At 34.2% G+C, this 15,492-nt stretch overlaps 2 long non-coding RNA genes across 2 annotated transcripts; both read right to left on the reverse strand.

The window, feature by feature from the left end:
* Positions 1-248: 248 nt before the first annotated feature.
* LOC121220083 (uncharacterized) lies at positions 249-2,289 on the reverse strand. The gene is made up of 3 exons (XR_005917239.1): positions 2,124-2,289; positions 1,030-1,158; positions 249-503 (listed from the first exon to the last, which is right to left on the reverse strand). It is a non-coding gene; the product is annotated as an uncharacterized lncRNA (long non-coding RNA).
* An 898-nt stretch (positions 2,290-3,187) lies between these two features.
* On the reverse strand, positions 3,188-3,961 carry LOC121220085 (uncharacterized). The gene is made up of 3 exons (XR_005917248.1): positions 3,575-3,961; positions 3,389-3,469; positions 3,188-3,311 (listed from the first exon to the last, which is right to left on the reverse strand). It is a non-coding gene; the product is annotated as an uncharacterized lncRNA (long non-coding RNA).
* Between the last annotated feature and the right edge of the window lie 11,531 nt (positions 3,962-15,492).

Below are 15,492 nucleotides of genomic sequence, written 5' to 3' on the forward strand. Positions count from 1 at the left end.
AAATATTAAATATTAAAATCAAACATTATTAATATCAAAAATTAATTAGTATTAAATATATACTTTTAGTAAAAAAGATAATATTTAATCATATAATAAATTAATTTTTTTAGTCAAAATATTGAAAAATCATGTTAATATTTAAATAGCAAAATTACAAGTTCAAATAGTGCAACTAATTGATTGCAAAAAAAAAATGCACAAGTTCAAAATGTACAGTAATAAACTTGAAAATTTATAGACTAAAATGGAAATTCAAAAACCCTTTTAAATTAGACTGAAATGGGTTTACTACATCCACTGTTTACTACATGAGTTTATTGCTTCTATAAACTCAAATTAGACATTGTTAAGGAACTATAACACATTCTGATAAAGTAAAAGGCTAAAGGATATTTTACTTCTGAGTAGTGACTTAATTGATTTAATTCACTTACTGCCACTGAAGGTTGTCTCTCCTCTTCAACAGGTCTTTCATGCAAGAACCTACCTCTGAGTAGTGACTGCAAAATTAAGATAAGAGTGCTACTAGTTTAGCATGCCAACATGTGAAAACAAAATGATTTTCATAAAGCAAAACCATATATATATATTAACATCAATCATCAAAACATGTGATCACACAACAGTCCAGAAGTGATTTATAAAAGCTAATTCCATCACCGGCATGCTTTTAATATTTTACTTTCAGGTACAAATTCAGTGCATGACTATCCACCGAAACACTATTAGAATAAAGGAAATTTAAAAAACACTATTAGAGTAGGCTTGGCATAGTTAAATATGAAACTCAGAGAAACAGAGGTAAACATGTAAACTGAATGAAAACACTTAAATAACTGATTCTTCGAATTTCTGGAAGAATAAAACAAGACATTAATGAGATTGGTAAGGTACTAACACCCACAACATAAGATCTAAGGGCAATACAAATATTGTAGACAGTGAAGTATTAAACCATTCCAGGTACCATAAAATAGAAATAGGAGTTCTAGGTACCATAAAATAGAAATAAGAGTCATTTCTTACCTCAAACCAGCTACCGTAGCTCATAAGTTCATCCGTATTAAGAAACTTACTTCTAAATGCACTGCCTTCCAGGGCCACAGGAACAAGTCTAAGTTCTATAGGCCGCAAAAGAGTAGTCTTCTCAGCAACCTAAAGAAATAGAAGGATCATGATTTAAGAGTATATTGGCAGACACAACTTAAGTTTAATGTAAAAACCATTAACAACAACATAAATTCCGCAAGCAAATACATGCAAATAGGAACACTAAAACCAAATATATGCAGGCAGTAAAAGCCAAAATGCACAACGGCAGTCAATAAATGTCTGCACCATATGGCCCCAGGCCTCCAGTTTCTTATCCAGATATGCAATCACTAGAGTTGATAAGTATCACCATTATTTCATACTTTGCAATAATTCAGTTATTATTTGTGGATCCTTCTTAGAAATTCTCAAATTAGACTTGTTTGGTGTTGAGTCGAGTTTGAGCTAATGAGCAGATCAAATTCGAGTACCTTAATGCTTTGATTAGAGTATCACACGAGTTTGATTGAGGTCTTTTACCTTTTAACTATACTGAAAAATCTCATTTCAAACTGGAGCTTAAGCTCAGGAATAAATAATAAAATTTGAAGTTGAGCATGAAAATTGAGGGAATTAAGTAAAAGAGCCTAATTGAGCAAACTCAAGTAGTTCAAATTTCTATCTCGAATTGAGATCTAATTTTAGAAGTGAAACTTGATTAAACTCAAATCAAGTTTTGAAGCTTTGAATTTCAAGTCAAGCTCAGATCAGCTCAATTAATCGCCTGACCTTAGCATAACATTCCAACTAGAGGCACAAGTAGAAGTTGGACTCACCATGATTGCTCCAATCGGCATATATCTAGATCAGATAATTAGTGTATTTACGTCTTTTTTTTGTCTGCTATTGTATCTATATTTAAAGTGATATGTTTTTATATAAATTTTGAAATGTTAATTATCATCCTAATCTTTGAATTCGCAATAATAAATAAGATGAATTGAAACGATAAACATGGCTATATCAATTTTTAAACACCAAAACTTATATCCATGAAACAGATTGCTCAAAAAAAAAGAAGAAAAAACCTGGTAGATGATAACGCTAATAATGAGGGCAATCAGTGTGCAACACAAATGGAGGTGGCAGGTTGAAGTTTTGATACAGAGGTGGAAGTCTGTAATGGTAAATCTATATATATATCTGTTAAACAATCAAGTAAAACCATTTTTTACCAATAAAAATAAGTAACATTTTTACCCTAAAAGACTAACTGATATCCAAGTTGAACCATGGTAACATTTTTTTCATTTGAAAATTGAAATGAACTAATTAAACTGACATAATAAATATACACCTAACAATGTTAGACACAATAAGTAAAGTTTAAATAAATAAGTTATGACAAGAAATTATGATATGATATGAAGACATAAATGCCCTGAAATTAAAAAATAACTTGTAAATAATGAGACAACAATAGAAAATATTAGAAAGGAATTAACAAACAATGAACCTGTTTTCAGCCTACTGCTGCAAGGTAATTGAACTTTTGATTAATAAAGTAGCTAGACTCAAATGTGAAGGAAATTAAATTTATAAACTCTAGTAGAAGAAGAGTAGGAAATTGTTGCTTTAGTTCAAAAATACTGCTACTTCTAAGTTTGTCACAAGTGGAAAATGTAAAAATTAAATAGATTTGACTTAAAGAATGATTTTGACACTTGTTGCACTAACTTAACTTAAATAACAAGTACATTTCTCCAAAAATGGAATTTGGAAAGCTAGAAATAAGTAATACCTAGGCACAAATGTGGAAGCAAATTAACATGACATTGGTAAAAATCGAGATACTGTTGCTTTAGTTAAAAAATTAATGCTACTTCTAAGCTTTAGATATAGAATTAAATAGATTTTGTTTAAAGAGCAAATAATTCCAATCCTTGTTGCACTTACTTATAAGGTTAAATAACCAACACACAATCCCTTCTAGCTCCTATATAAACAAATAATCATTAATCCTATTCCCTACATCCCAATCTGACAAGCTTAGAGTAGTCAATAAACCAATTATTCATTAATGTATAATAGCAAAAGAATCGAACATTTGGTCTCTACAACGCAAATTAAATGACAGCTTTAGATTAAATTAAAATAGGAGACACCACCCTACAGTGTAGAACATACAAAGATAAGGAAAAGAAGTAGCAAATTACTTCTTACATGCATTGTATGAGTCTTCCCGCTACTTGTCACGCCATAAGCAAAAATAGTGCCTGTGGACAGAATTTAACACTTTAAGGTATAGGAAATAATATTCAAACTGATTAAATATGAGGAAAGCAAATCAAACCTAAAGCATTGCAGTTTCTTGTTCAGTCTTCTCAAACAGTGCCTTACAAAGCTCACCAACTTCTTACTCTATTTGCTCTACCTAAAAAAGAGAAACAGATGTTCAGTATGCAATATATTCCTGCCAAACATTAGTTTGGTCTGTAATAAAATATTGTATTCATCAAAAGGAAAATTAATATACTACCTGCTGTTGAAGATCTGGAACAAAAAAAAAGAAGAAAATGGATTTTTTTAAGCAAAGACAGAAAAAGAAACTGGAACAGAGATGCTTCACCTTCTTCAACTTTTTTTTATCTCTTTATTTCAGTGAACAGCCAATGGCGTCTTAGTAAAGGCAATGTAAAAGAAAGGGGGGAAAACAAAGCGCAAAAACCCTAACAGATCGAGAGAAAAGGAGTAGCTATGGTGAGTGAATTTAGTGCAGTGAAATGAAAAGGAAAAAGAAATGTGATTGGTGTAGGTGTATTGACTGGTGTTGTTGGAAATGGGAAATTTGGGGGATTTCAGTTGAAGAAAACAAACTTTTATTTGGGGATTTAGGGCGCACGACAGAGATGAGAAGAAGATTACCTTTTATTTGGCTAAAGAGCGGGTAACCAAAAATCATTTTTTTGAGTGAGCGGGATTTTGATTACCTTTAAAAAACGCCGCAAAAAATCATTTTCTTTTGAATAAAATGATAAAATATATAATATTATTTGTATATATTTTGAGGAAAATTATAATATTATTATATATAATCAATGCAAAATTTTTAAGGCACCTTATTAAAAAATGGTAAAATAATTTTGTAGTCTTTAATGTTTGTAATTTTTATTAATTTGCTCTTTTTTTTAAAAGTATATAAATATTATAAAAATAAAAGTTTAAAATATTTTTAAAATTTCTAAAAAATTTAAAATCTTTTAAAATTCATTTTAAAATTTAAATTCACGAAAAATATAAAACCTTTCAAAATTTAGAAAAATATATGTTATTTACTCTTTAAATGATAATTAGAAATGTTCACTACCCATACAACCCACCTAGTCCAAAATATGGTTAGGCTTAGATTTATATTTTTTAATCTTAGGCTAGCTGAACTTAGCTTGTTTTACCATTTAAAATAATAAAAATATAAACAGGTTATATTGACATTATTTTTAATAATTAAATTTAAATGTAAAATAATTTTTATTGTTTTTAAACAATGAAATGGATGATTCGGATAAAACGAGCTTGAAGTTAGAAAAGTTTTTAAAATTGGGCATTGGCACAGCTTCGTCTGGCTTGGCCCACTAATTAATTCAATATTTTAAAACCTTTGCAAAGTTTAATCTATTCAATCAATTCTTATTTGATCACGGCGAAGGCAAGGCAAAACACGCAAAAAATTGAACCGGATAAAAAAACTGAACCGAGAACTAAAAATACTGAACCGGGATGGGATAAGATGGGGATATCTTTGGATATAGCTTATATCGATTTTGAAGAACCAAATCTTCACACTATTTTGAAGAACCAAATTAATATTATCTCTTTTACAATTATATAGGAAATTAATTAATATATAAATTAGAAAACACTAGTTAATCTAAACCCTAAACCATAAACCTAATCCCTAAAACCCTAAAACCATAAACCCTTAACACATAACCTTTAAACCTTAAACCCCAGCCTTTAAACCATAAATCATAAACCATAAACCATAATCCCTAAACCCATAATCTATAAACCTTAAAATGGTAACACCTAAACCTATCTAAACCATATACCCTAAACCAAAAACCCTAAACCCATAATCCATAAACCTTAAAATGGTAACACCTAAACCTATCTAAACCATATACCTAAACCAAAAATCCTAAACTATAGTGATAATTAATTCAATATTTTAAAATTAATACTATCTCTTTTACGATTATATATGAAATTATTTAATATATAAATTTAAAAACCAGTAATGTACCCAAAAAACTTTAAAATTATTTTAAATAATAGTATTTTAATTTTTCCATTTTTAACAAATATTTTAAATTATTTTAAATCCCTAAGCATTAGTGGTGCTCTTCAGAAAACGCCGCTAAAAATAGAGCATTAGCGGCGCTTTTCCAAAAACGCCGCTAAAGCCCTGAGCATTAGCGGCGCTTTCTCTAAAACGCCGCTAAATCCCAGAAACCTCAGAAAACGGCGTCGTTAGGCTTAGGTTTTTTGCGGTGCTTCTTTAAAAACGCCGCTAAAGCTCGATCTTTAGCGGCGTTTTATCCAAACGCACCACTAATGCTCGATCTTTAGCAGCATTTTTATCCAAACGCCGCTAGAAACGTCGCTAAAAGCCTATTTTGGTGTAGTGAGATTGGCTTGGGTAAGAAGTGTAAGACCTATTTCAACAACATGTCTGTGTTTCAGCTCGGCCAAAACATTTTGTTTTGACGTGTGCAGACAAGAGACCCGATCAATAATGCCATGCTACGCTAGCACCGACGTGAATGCTGAAATTTGCTACCCCAATCGCTTTGAAACTGCTTAATGTCTTTCCCAAATTGAATTTTGACCATTTTTTGAAAATTAATAAAGCAATCAACTTCTTGAGACTTTCACTAAATGATAAATAACCAAGTAAAACGACTAAACATATCAACAAATGAGACATAACACCAATTACTACCACACCCAATAGACGCAGGTCCCCACAAATTTGACACAAATAAATCAAATGAGCAAGTATATTCAGTAGTGGACTTTGAAAATAGTAACTTATGAGATTTTCCTTTTTGACAAGCACTACAAATAGGATCAAGAGAATCTTTATTCGAAGCAATACTACATTTATCTAAAATTGAATGAACGATGCAGGTGGAGGGATAACCAAGCCGACGATGCCATAGTTTAAACACATCACAACTTGTAGAGCTCGACTGGAGTCCAATATTATGAATGGATGGAAAAACACTGCCACTAATATTAGCAACCAGTGAAAATTGATAAAGCCCATCACGAGTGTGGCCCTGCAGCAAAATGTCTCGAGTTTAAATATCCTTAACCACACAGTGAAACAGGTGAAATTAAAAAAAAAAAACATTATTTTCTGTAGCAAACTGTGAAACTGATAATAAATTTTTATATATGTTTGGCACATGCAAAATATTAGATAAACGGAGCAACTTATTCTCTGTAGCCAATGTAGAACTCCCGACATGAGTAATTTTAGCACGTGTGCCATCTCCCATTAAAAGAGGGGTAGTACCTGAATACGGTGTGGACTCGTACAGAGCGGAAGCCTCTTTACATACATGATGCGTAGCTCCTGACTCAAGATACCACAATGTATTTCCCACTGGCATAGGTATATAAGAATTCATATTATCAAAAGTAGACCAGTACTAAGTTGTATTTGCATTTGACCTAGTGCTACTGGAGAACTCTGACCCTGGTACATTAGGGACCTAAGGAAGCCCAACACACTATTGTGATTTCAAAACCTCATTCGGCCCATAATGAACACGCGCCCTAGGTTTGTTAGCCACGGCACGCCTGGCCCATCATTTGGCCCAACATTCAGCTTGCTAATGCCCACATAGTTGGCACTTGCCCAACACCAAACAAGAGAACATCATCACCCCACGACCTCTTAAGGCCCAAATTGTTTACATGTAATCCAACACCAAATTTATCATTAGTATTAGGAAAAACCCAAATGTCACCATTTTGTTGAGCAGCCACAGCATGGTGACTTCCTCAACACCCAACCGCCTACTAGGAGAGATCCATGATAGAAACGGTGCCAGAGTAGCACCATAATGCCCAGCAGCTCTTAAGTCAGGATAGAGACCACCACGCACAGCCCTATCACGCTAAGTCAGTCCACCATATATATCGATGTCACATGAGTCTCGCCTTTCTGTCGCACCTGCAGCCCATTCATATGATCCCAAGGCACTATCAGCGCTGGAGGGTCGTCATATTGTCTATTAAACCGATAGTAACACCGCTAAGCCAAGTGCCCAAATCAACCACAAATTTAACACTGCATGCAACCTTTAAAGCCTCTCCTGCAGCCAACATTTGAGGGATGACCACCACGCAAGGACTCTGTCACCACCGGAAATGAAGATATGTCATTTTCAATTAGATTCCCCTAATACAATTACTTTAGTACCATGTGCTGCTGTCGACTCTCAAACTCCAACAAAATGACCATTAGTTTTCGCATAGGCAAAGGCTCAGAGGACAAGGATGCAAGGGTGATAATCGTGTCAGACTCCGACGATAATCCCACAAGAACAATCTCGACATTCTCAGACTCTAAGATCTGATGCCCTAAAGCTACAATCAAAGCACAAGTATTTTTTATTCTAGATATATATTCCTTAACGGTCAAAGTACCTTTCTTAATCAAATATAATTCGTGCTTTATGCGAGACAATTTGGCTCCAGTCATAGCAACAAATAAATGATTTACAGTATTCCAAAAATCAGAAAAGGTTTTTACATTTGTGAAACACGATAGCAGAGAACTACTGATCGTGGACAATAACAATGATGCAAGCATCTTGTCTTGTTGATGAAACAACGATGCTTCAAGATTCAATAGTAGTTGACCCTTTGATTTGGCACAAACCGCGGCAGAATAGATAGAGTGCTATCAATAAATCCTGTGAGCTCATATCCTTCAATGGTTAGCTTTATCATTGTTTCCATTGAATAAAGTTTCCTTCATCAAGTTTCACTATATCATGTCTAGAAAAATGCTAAATTAATCGAGTCTTACCCGGTTCAAAGTTGGCAGAATGCACTAGATCTCGTACAAGTGGAACTGTTGAGGGATTATTGTTATTGGTAGAGGTGGATTCGGTGGAATTGGTCGTGAATGCGCAGCAAGAACAAGACTCCAAGACCTAGGCCTAGGTGAAAGATACCATATAAGTATATGAGAATTAGATTGAAAATGAATGATTATTGCTTAACCTCTATCACTGTTTAATACTTGTATTTATACACAACTGAAAAGAATAAACTATTACTAACTTAATACTTAACAGCTTACTAACAACCTAACAACCCGAACTTCCTAACTAACTTTACACAGGTGAGGTGATGTCATGTACTCTAACACTATGGAATCGAGTGTTCATATTTTACGTAATTGTAGCTCAGTGAGAGGTGTATGGGGGATTATTATTGCAGGGTAATATGGACGAGCTCTTTCAGTACTCATTTTCTAATTAGATTTGTGTCAATCTGAAAATACAAGGGGTTTGGACTATGGGCGGATCCCTTGGAATATCTTTTTCAGTGATATACTATGGAATTTTTGGAAGAGAATGAACTTTTATCTTCACCAATGAAACTTTGAGTGTGAATGTGGTGATGATAAAATAGAGCATGAGCGTTATATATTTATGGTTGTGCAAATATGAACATTGAGCTAAGGTTCATGGTACCCTTTTATGTCCAATGAGTGGCTCCTAAACCAGATAGGGTTAAGGTCAATGGGGATGGGGTTGTCGACGCAATTTTTGGTACTGGTTCTCTTAAAGGAGTAATTCGGGATCACAGTGGTGCTTGGGTTATGGGGTTTTGCATGAATTTTGGTGCGTCTCTATCACACCCTAGAAAGTGTGTAACACCCCTTACCCGAGACCGTCGCCGGAGTTGAGCATGGTGCGTTACTTGACTTAAGTTATTAGTTCGAGGCATAAAAAATTGCTTTTAAAATTTATTTCACTTTTCACCATAATGTTGTGTACCAGCGCAGCAGTCACTAATTTAACTATAACTTGAGTTATAAAACTAAAAATTTAGATCCGTAAATTTTCCCTGAAACTAGACTCATATATTATCTTACCATAAAATTTTCAGAATTTTTGGTTCATCCAATTAGTACAGTTTATTCATTAAAGTCTCCCATGTTTGACTGACTAACGGTTCTGACCTTTATTCACTAAAAATAAATTTTCTCATCGTATGATTTTCATATGGTGTTCTAACTTATTTCTACAAAAAATAGACTCACTAAGGAATCTAGAAATATAAATTATAAATCATAATTGTTTGTTTAAAATTTTTAATGATTTTCTAAAGTCAGAACAAGGGACTCCAAAAACCATTTTGATCCTGTCTAACCAAAATTAAAATATCTCAAAATATAAAATTCGTTTACCCACACCGTTTATTTTATATGAAAACAGACTTGATAAGATTTAATTCTATATATTATTCACTTTCTAATTCATTTTATACCATCCTTGGTGATTTTTCAAAGTCACGTTACTGCTGCTGTCCCAAAACTGTTTCATTGCAAATTTTTACTATTTCATAATTTCTAGGTATAAACTATCACCTAGGCATTCATAATACCAAACATATTCTTACTTAGCTAGCTAATCATTATCACATCTTTACACATCATCCTTTAGCAATATCATAAGGACATTCATTCAAAATGACTAAGTCCCTTTACATGCCATAGCTCAAACATTGATCATCATAAAATACCGAGTTGTTGTTGTTGATAGTGTGACCGCTCTCCGACGTCTTTAAGATCCCCGAATTAGCTTTGCAATACTATAGAAAAAGGAAAATAAAAGAAGTAAGCATAAATCTTAGTAAGTTTACAAGTAAATAAATAACAACATTTAACACAAATAATTATACTCAAATGTCATGATCTTTAATTTCCTCTTTACTTACTCTCTTACTCATTCACTTACTTGTTTACTTAGATAACTCATGATTATAACTTACTCCTCTCTTGCTGAAATGTTGGTTCTCAATTGATAACATAATATGTTCTTCACTCTTATAACTCACCTGAATTTGCTATTTATGCTTTTACCTGAATTTTCATGGAACATAATTTGTTTACTAGCCCGTTGAGCCACATTGGAATAATAAGGATATTTGGGTCTATTTTCTGATAATAACATGCTAAAGCCATGTCCTAGACATGGCCTTACATGAGATGTTTCTTGTACTACCAATGCCATATCCCAGATATGGTCTTACATGGGAGTTATCATATCGGTGCCCATGCCATGTCCCAGACATAGTCTTACGGGGGACCTCTCATCCCGGTGCCAACTCCATGTCCCAGACATGGTCTTACATGGGACCTCTCATAACCTCAATGATGTCAATTCCATGTCCCATACATGGTCTTACATGGGATCTCTTTACCCAAATGTCATGACATTTGTGTTCGATATATTCCTTATGTTTCAACGGGACTTTTTAACACTAATTCTCTATCATCTCATACTGGAGTCAACATTAAATAATTTCATAAAATAAATACATAATTTCTGGAAATTAGCAGCATTAATAATAATTATTGAAATATTGTATTTATTTACCGTAAACTTACCTCGGTACAAAATATTGTCAAATCTATCAACTTAGTCTTCAATCTTTTTCTCTTCTCGGTCTAACCCCGGATTTCGTTCTTCTTGATCTATAATATCAAATTTAGTTTATTTAATACTCACATTTATCAAAATAGCCCTTACCTCTAACTTTGGAAAATTATGATTTTGCCCTTAAACTTTTACATATTTACACTTTTGCCCCAAAGCTCAGAAATTAAACTTCATCCCATATTCTTATGTTTTATAACATGTTGAAAATTTTTCCCTTCTATGGTAACATCAAATTCCCATTCTAACACTTACTTATTAACATTAGGTATTTTTACCGATTATGTCGTTTTACTCGTTTTCACTTAAAATCGCTTAGCACAAATCATTTAACATAATTTAAGACTTCATATTATACCTTAAAACATCAAAATAAAAACATTTCACCTATGGGTATTGTTCCAAATATGAACCCTAGGTTAAATTATTGCTAGAATAAGCTAAATCAAGTTACTAGGGCTTCAAAAACGTAAAGAACATTAGAAACGGGGCTTGGAATCACTTACTATGGGCTTGGAAGCATGAAAACCCTAACTATGGCTCCCCACTTGTGAAATTTGGCCAAGGCTTGAAGATGAGCACAATTTGCCATCTTTTTTCCTTTTAATTCATTTTAATTACCAAATTACCAAAATGCCCCTAACTTAAAAATTTCCTATTTCACTTATCTCATGACCATTTTTGTCCATAACTTAACCAATGGTCTAATTACCATATAAAGACATCCAATTTAAATTTTCATAACAATTGGACACCTCTAACATGTAGAACTAAACTTTTTCACTTTTTACAATTTAGTCCTTTTGACTAAATGAGTGCCCAAACGTAAAATTTTTGAACGAAATTTTTACGAAATCATTCCGTGACATTGTAGGGCATAAAAATATATTAAAAATAAATTTTTCCTCATCAGATTTGTGGTCCCGAAACCACTATTCTTACTACGCCCAAAATCAAGATGTTACATTTCTCCCCCTTTCATGGATTTTCGTCCCCAAAAATCTTACTTGTGAAGAGATTTGGGTACTGTTTTCGCATAGCCTCTTCGGGCTCCCATGTAGTCTTATCAACCCCATGCCTATTCTGTAACACTTTCACAAGTGCAATACTCTTGTTCCTTAGTTGCTTGATCTCTCTATCTAGAATTTTTATTGGTTCTTCAACATAAGTCATGTCTGGCTGAATCTCAACCTCTGTCGGTGAGATCACATGTGACGAATCGAAATGGTAACGATGTAACATAGACACATGGAATACATTATGAATATTCTCTAACTCATTTGGCAAAGCTAACCGATATGCTAAGGGCCGAATTCTTTCAGTCACCTCGAACGGTCCAATGAAGCGTGGACTTAGTTTGCCTTTCTTGCCAAATCTAAAAATTTTCTTCCATGGGGATACTTTAAAAACTCTTTGTCACCAACTTGATACTCGATATCTTTTCTTTTTAAATTTGCATAAGACTTATGTCTGTCTGAAGCTGCTTTTAAACAATCTCTAATAAATTTTACTTTCTCTTCCGTTTCTTTGACTAAATCAACCTTGTAAATCTGATTTTCCCTAAGCTTTGTCCAATACAAAGGCGTACGAGACTTGCGTCCATAAAAAGCTTCATAAGGAGCCATCTTCAAACTCAACTGATAACTATTATTATAGGCAAACTCTACCAACGACAAATATTTCTCCCAACTGCCTTGAAATTCTAAAACACAACATCGAGCATATCTTCAAGTAGCTGAATAACTCTCTCTAACTGACCACTGTTCTGAGGATGGAAAGTTGTACTTGAGCTCAACTTTGTACACAAAGCTTCCTGCAATTTTCTCCAAAACCGCGAAGTAAATCTCGGATCTCTGTGTGAGATAATCGATAACAGTACCCCATGTAGTCGACCATCTCTGAAACATACAATTCAGCCAACTTGTCAAGTGAAAAATCTATAAGAACCGGAATAAAATGAGCTAACTTCGTTAACTTATCAATCACAACCCATACTGCATCTTTCTTTTTCGGTGTCAACGGCAACCTTGCTACAAAATCCATGGTAACTCGGTCCCATTTCCACTCAGGAACTAACACAGGCTGCAATAAACCTAAAGGTACCTGATGTTCAGCGTTTACCTGTTGACAGATCAAGCATCTAGAAACAAATTCTGAAATATCTCTTTTCATTCCTGCCCACCAGTACATTTTCTTTAAATCGTTATACATCTTTGTACTACTTGGATGAATAGACAGAGAAGTACTGTGTGCTTCTTGTAAGATCTTCTGAATAAGTTTATCATTCTTTGGTACACATACTCTGTCTCTGAACATCAAACAACCATCAGAACCGATCTAAAAATCAGACTCTACACCCGACTCGGATTGAGCTCTTTTAGCTTGCAACTCACTGTTATTTTTTTGAGCTTTATAGATTTCTTCGAGAAACATCAGTTTAGCCATCAACTCAGCTAAAATGGAATCATCATCAGATAAAGCCAAACTGGTATTCAAAGCTCTCAATGCAAATAAAGATTTTCTACTCAAGGCATCAACAACAACATTTACCTTACCCAGGTGGCAATCGATCACTAACTCATAATCTTTAATCAACTCTAGCCATCTTCTTTGCCTCAAGTTCAAATCTTTCTGAGTCATCAAGTACTTCAAGCTTTTATGGTCAGTAAATATTCGGCACTTTTCACCGTACAAGTAATGTCTCTAGATCTTCAACGCAAATACAATGGCAGCCAACTCTAAGTCGTGCGTCAGATAGTTTTTCGCATGTATCTTTAATTGTCTGGAAGCATATGCGATGAATTTATCTTCTTGCATAAGTACACAATCCAATCCGGTCAAGGATCCATCACTGTAAATCACAAATTCTTTACTCGATTCTGGTTGTACTAAAACAAGAGCTTCAGTCAACAATGCCTTTAATTTGTCAAAACTCTGCTGACACTTTTCAGTCCATTCAAACTTGACATCTTTCTCCAACAACCTTGTCAACAGGGTAGCTATCATGGAAAATCCCTTTACAAATCGTCTGTAATAACCAGCTAATCCAAGAAAGCTTCTAACCTCTGATACATTTCTAGGAGGCTTCCAATTAACAATTGTTGAAATTTTACTCGGATCAACTTTAATACCATCACCTGAGACAATGTGTCCAAGGAATCCAACTTCCCAAAGCCAGAATTCACTTTTACTAAACTTGGCGTAAAGTTTATTATCTCTCAAAATCTGTAAAATGATTCTCAAATGCTCTGCATGTTCAATCTCATCACGAGAATAAATCAGAATATCATCACTGAACACAACTAGAAATTTATCCAAGTAAGGTCTGAAAATTTGGTTCATTAAGTCCATGAAAACAGCAGGAACATTAGTCAAGCCAAATGGCATCACAAGAAACTCATAGTGACCATACCTAGTCTGGAAAGTAGTCTCTGGAACATCTGACTCTTTATCCCTCAATTGATAATAACCGAATCTCAAATCTATCTTGGAAAACACATTAGCTCCCTTCAATTGGTCAAACAGATCATCAATTCTAGGGAGTGGATATTTGTTCTTTATAGTTACTTTGTTAAGCTGCCGATAATCTATGCATAATCTCATCGAACTGTCTTTCTTTTTCACAAAAAGCACTGGTGCACCCCACGGAGAACAACTAGGCCTTGCAAAACCTTTAACAGTTAGTTCCTGCAACTGAGATTTCAATTTTTTCAATTCCAACGGGGCTATTCTATAAGGAGCAATAGAAATAGCAGTTGTACCTGGAATCAACTCAATACCAAATTCAACTTCTCTAATAGGAGGCAAACCTGGCAATTCTTCCGGAAACACATCTAAATTTCGCATACCACTAGCACTGATTCAATTTTCAACTCTGGATCTCTAGTGTTCAATACAAAAGCAAGATAAGCTTCACACCCTTTTCTCAAACATTTCTGAGCAGACATAATAGAAATCATAGCGAGAGAACCATCTGACTCATCTGAATCAACCCAGATAATATCACCATTTTCACATTTCAACTCAATGTATTTCTTTCCGCAATTCACATCACATCATGGGCAGTCAACCAATCCATACCAAGAATCATATCAAACTCATCAAATGGCAATAGCATGAGATCAGCCAGAAAATAGTGACCTCTAATCATCAAAGGGCACCTCTTACATACTTTGTCTACTAACACATACTGGCCTAATGGATTTGATACTTTAATTACAAATTTATTAGATTCTATAGGCATGTTCATACTAGGCATCAATCTCATACAAACATAGGAATAGGCCAAACCCGGATCAATCAAAGCAATAACATTAGTATCATAGAGAGAAAATGTACCCGTAATCACATCAGGGGAGGATACCTCTTCATGAGCACAGATAGCGTATGTCCTTGCAGGTGCTCTAACATCTGGTCTAGCAGCTGAGTCTCTGGGCGTACCCCTGTTACTTGCTCCAACTCCCAGATTCCTCTATAGTCTACCTCTAGTAGGAGCATTTCTTGATCTCGCACTAGGTATTACTTCTCTTTTAACTGTTTCGAGACAATCTCGAATATAGTGATATGGTGCACCACATCTAAAGGAAGCATTTTCATTTGCTCTACATTCTCCAGGATGACGTCTACCGCATTGGGCACATTCTGGCCTAGGTGGTCAAGTACTACCTGTACTTGCGACTATAGTAGTCTGAGCTCTTGGACCCTCAAA

The sequence above is a fragment of the Gossypium hirsutum genome, chromosome D08 (assembly GCF_007990345.1).
Source record: "Gossypium hirsutum isolate 1008001.06 chromosome D08, Gossypium_hirsutum_v2.1, whole genome shotgun sequence".
Taxonomy (NCBI): domain Eukaryota; kingdom Viridiplantae; phylum Streptophyta; class Magnoliopsida; order Malvales; family Malvaceae; genus Gossypium; species Gossypium hirsutum.